Source organism: Cololabis saira, chromosome 4 (assembly GCF_033807715.1).
Source record: "Cololabis saira isolate AMF1-May2022 chromosome 4, fColSai1.1, whole genome shotgun sequence".
Classification (NCBI taxonomy): domain Eukaryota; kingdom Metazoa; phylum Chordata; class Actinopteri; order Beloniformes; family Belonidae; genus Cololabis; species Cololabis saira.
Genome location: NC_084590.1, coordinates 51,098,197 through 51,103,308, shown reverse-complemented (window position 1 = coordinate 51,103,308; position 5,112 = coordinate 51,098,197).

Below are 5,112 nucleotides of genomic sequence, written 5' to 3'. Positions count from 1 at the left end.
AGAAAAACCGTTCACTTGTGATCAGTGTGGAGCAGCTTTTACTGAGTCAGGAAAGCTAAAGATTCACCAACGTATTCACACTGGAGATAAACCGTTCACTTGTGATCAGTGTGGAGCAGCTTTTAGCACAGGACATAATCTAAAGATTCACCAACGTATTCACACTGGAGATAAACCGTTTAGGTGTGATCAGTGTGGAGCAGCTTTTACCCAACAAGGTCATCTAAGGACTCACCAACGTGTTCACACTGGAGATAAACCATTCAGATGTGATCAGTGTGGAGCAGCTTTTACTGAGTCAGGAAAGCTAAAGATTCACCAACGTATTCACACTGGAGATAAACCGTTTAGGTGTGATCAGTGTGGAGCAGCTTTTACCACATCAGGTGATCTAAGGACTCACCAACGTATTCACACTGGAGATAAACCGTTCAGATGTGATCAGTGTGGAGCAGCTTTTACTGAGTCAGGAAAGCTAAAGATTCACCAACGTATTCACACTGGAGATAAACCGTTCAGATGTGATCAGTGTGGAGCAGCTTTTACCCAACAAGGTAGTCTAATGACTCACCAACGTATTCACACTGGAGATAAACCGTTCAGATGTGATCAGTGTGAGGCAGCTTTTACCACACCAAGTCAGCTAAAGAAGCACCAACGTACTCACACGAGTGATAAACTCTAAAGATTTGATCAGTATGAAGTGTGGAATTGCAAAAAACACCTCAGCACAGCAAAAAAAGCAAAATAATCAGACAACGTCATACCTAAAACTTGAAAGACTAACATAAGATGCCCCCTGGACACCTCCTGGGAAGGTGTTCCTGGCATGTCCCACCAGGAGAAGAGCCAGGACACACCGGAGGGAATGTCTTTTGGCTGACCTGGGAACGTCTCTGGATCCCTCCAGAAGAGCTGGAGGAAATGTGTGGGGTGAGGGAAGTCTGGACATCTCTGCTCAGACTGCTGCCCCCGCTAACCAGTCCCACATCTAGTGGATGAAGATGGATGGATGGACAAAATCCATATATCTGCAAAAAGCACAAATTTATTGTAACACCATACTGAGATACAGAATGTAATCTAACTATAGCATTAACTATTCCACAAATACTGCATTAGCGCATCTCTAACATCTCTTCCTCCTCTCCACCCCGAGCCACTACCACCACTGGCTGAAGTGTTGCTGCTGCAGGTTCATCCTATGATGTTTCATACGTCTTTCCATGACTTTCACAAGCTCTTTTACAGTGACCAAGTGGCGTCACACCACCGTATGTTGAAGGGGACAGGGACATGCCGCCAGCCCCAGCCTGTTGCTGTTCCCGAGGTGGTCCCGGACCCACCCTAGTCTCTTCCCCCTTTCTGGGGAACACACCTGGCTCAAAATGGGCCCAGGAGTCTCCAGCTTCAGGAGAAAAGACGGCGGCGGCAGTCCCAGCCTGTTCCTGTTCCGGCGGTAGTCCCGGTCGCATCGACCCCTGTTCCTGCTCCAGTGGTGGTCCTGGATGCATCGCCCCCTGTTCCGGCTCTAGCGGTGGTCCTGGACGCATCACCCCCTGTTCCTGCTCTAGCGGTGGTCCTGGACGCATCGCCCCCTGTTCCTGCTACAGCGGTGGTCCTGGACGCATCGCCCCCTGTTCCTGTTCTAGTGGTGGTCCCGGTCGCATCGCCCCCTGTTCCTGCTTTAGCGGTGGTCCTGGACGCATCGCCCCCTGTTCCTGCTCCGGCGCTGGTCCAGCTCCTCCTATTCTGCCTGCTACGCCCCGAGACCTCCTGACCCGCCTGCTACGCCCCCAGACCTCCTGACCCGCTTGCTACGCCCCCAGACCTCCTGACCCGCCTGCTACTCCCCGAGACCTCCTGACCCGCCTGCTACGCCCCCAGACCGACCTCCTGACCCGCCTGCTACGCCCCGAGACCGACCTCCTGACCCGCCTGCTACGCCCCCAGACCTCCTGACCCGCCTGCTACGCCCCCAGACCTCCTGACCCGCCTGCTACGCCCCCAGACCTCCTGACCCGCCTGCTACTCCCCGAGACCTCCTGACCCGCCTGCTACGCCCCCAGACCGACCTCCTGACCCGCCTGCTACGCCCCCAGACCTCCTGACCCGCCTGCTACGCCCCGAGGGCGGCCTCCGGAACTGTCTCGGCGGTCGGCCCGGCCCCCTGAACTTTGGCCGTGTGTCGGCCTGGGACTCTGATACTCCGTTTGATGTTGTGCATTTGGGTTTTCTGTCTTTTGAGTCGTGACACGACCACTGGTGCTGGGTTGACTTTGTGCTTAAAGACTGTTCTGCTGTCAGTCGTCCAGGGTCATGGAATGGTTTCAAGAGCCAGTCCTGCAAAGGATAAGTAGAGTCTCCAAGAAGGAAATACCCAGCAGTCACTGTATATTCCTGATGTGACCTAGGAAGATGTTACTCCCACTGGCTAACTCCTGTGTATGTATTATATATGTAATCAACCATTGTCTTTGAGAGCTGAATTTTCAGGATCGATTCCTTGAATGCTTTGCTAAATTTGCCCCTTTTAACATTAATTGATATTTTGATGTTAAATCCACTGTTTTTGGCCATTTTTTTACATTTAATAAATTTCAGTACCCTTTTACCTGAAGTCTCCATTAACACCAAACTTGGCACAATGAATTTTTTGGATTGTACTTGTCAAGCCTAACGGGTTATACAGGAATATATCATTTTTATATCATATTTATTAAAAAAAACAATACCAGTGTTAACAGTCTGTATGGGTATTTAGTAAAATGTATCATTAGAAACAAAAACCCCGTCAGATGTTAAAAAAGTGATTTGAACGTAGAAAGTTTTGGTCCTTCACATCATGTCTGGCGTACGCACATTTCTGAGGTTTTGTCCGTTGGCGACACTCACTGGTGATGCAGTGAAGTGCAGAATATGAGGAAACGTAGCGTCAAAAATAAGTTCACGACCACGTGAAGGAGACGACAGTCCTGGACCTGGACCTGAACCTGAACCTGGACCTGGACCTGGAGCTGCAACAATCTCACAATCAACCACATGAACATATAAAGGTCGGAGCTCAAAGATGTAACCTGTCAATCACAATGTCAGCCTTGGTTCTGTTAGTAGAACCTCTTCTTTCTTTTTCCCTCTACAGCTGATGGAGGGACATCTGCAAACACTTCTTTATCTGCTCTCTTCTTTCTTCTTCCCTCTATAGCTGATGGAGGGATCTCTGCAAAAACTCCTTTATCTGCTCTCTTCTTTCTTCTTCCCTCTACAGCTGATGGTTGGTATCTCTGCAAACACTCCTTTATCTGCTCTCTTCTTTCTTCTTCCCTCTACAGCTGATGGTTGGTATCTCTGCAAACGCTCCTTTATCTGCTCTCTTCTTTCTTCTTCCCTCTACAGCTGATGGAGGGATCTCTGCAAACACTCTTTCATCTCCTCTCTTCTTTCTTCTTCCCTCTACAGCTGATGGAGGGATCTCTGCAAACACTAATTTATATGCTTTCTTCTTCCTCTACAGCTGATGGAGGGATCTCTGCTAACACTCCTTTATCTGCTCTCTTCTTTCTTCTTTCTCTACAGCTGATGAAGGGATCTCTGCAAACACTCCTTTATCTGCTCTCTTCTTTCTTCTTCCTCTACAGCTGATGGAGGGATCTCTGCAAGCACTCCTTTATCTGCTCTCTTCTTTCTTCTTTCTCTACAACTGATGGAGGGATCTCTGCAAACACTCCTTTATCTGCTCTCTTCTTTCTTCTTCCCTCTACAGGTGGAGATGGTTTGCATGACCAGGACGGATGAGTCGTGTAGAGTTAAAGCAGAACCAGTTTGTGTGGACAGACTCTGACTGGACCGTGATGATGATGATGATGATGATGAAGATGAAGGAGATGTACATAGTTTCTGAATTCCAGAGTTTTACAAGCTTCTCATATATCCATTTATTTCATGTTAAGTCAAAAAGTGTTTATTGTCATTATATTATTGTAAAAAAAAACAATACATCAAAATGTAGCCTTTAATTAGGGCCTGAGCACTTACAGTGCTTTCTTTCTTTCTTTCTTTCTTTCTTTCTTTCTTTCTTTCTTTCTTTCTTTCTTTCTTTCTTTCTTTCTTTCTTTCTTTCTTTCTTTCTTTCTTCTGACGAAAGGAGGGCCTTTTTTCCCCCTAAACGTGCCCCAAAAGTCACGTAAGCCCAAAGTCGTAAGCCCCACAATATGGTTTGACGTACATGCACGAAAATTGGTACACACCTGTATCATGTCGCCACTTAAAGAAAAGTCTCCCGGCACCATGGCCCAAATCCAAAAGGAAGTCAGTAATTTTGGCAAAATGTATGCCATTACTTCGGCCATTAATGCGGCCCGAATTGCATGGTGTGTTATACATCAAAATGTGCGTCTCGATGCTGTGACGATGCGCATTAGTTTTCTCAGTCAAGAGCGTTACCGTGGCGACGATTATCTTCATCTGATTGGTCGTTATTTGATAGTTTCACCAAAAGTCACCAAATTTTGCACCAGGCCTGGCGATAAATTTGATATTTCATGGTTTGCATTAATGGGCATGGCCTAACGGCTCAACAGCGCCTCCTAGAATACTTTTCTTTACCATAACTTTTGAATGGGTGATAATGATGTGGGTTGTGTCATCGGACTCGGTATTGAGTCCTTGACTTTCATTGGCCTGAATTAGCCCCGCTCCTTCTTCTGATTGGTTGTCCCTATTTTCTGCTATAACTTTTGGATGGTTTGACATAGGAAGTCGTGGGTGGTGTCATTGCTGATATGCTTATGGGGGACGGTGGCCATGACTGCGAGGGCCCGTTCATGGCTGCTTGCAGCTTTAATTTCTACATTGTTACACATTGTTCCTCAAGCGCTTCGTCTAAAGTAGTACGGAGGAGGTTTCTACTACTAATGTACTGACGGATAAATGTCTGCCCTGCCGCGGCTGAGCTGCTCAGCAAAGCAGCCGTCTCCTTCACCGAGTCACATGACTCCCCGGTGTTTTCTTTTTAATTACATGTTTCCGTTTCATTCCAAGTTTTCCTTTTTGTTGTTGTCGTGTTTTCAGCTTCGTCAGGTTTTTAAAGTTTCTCTCTGCGTCACTGATGAA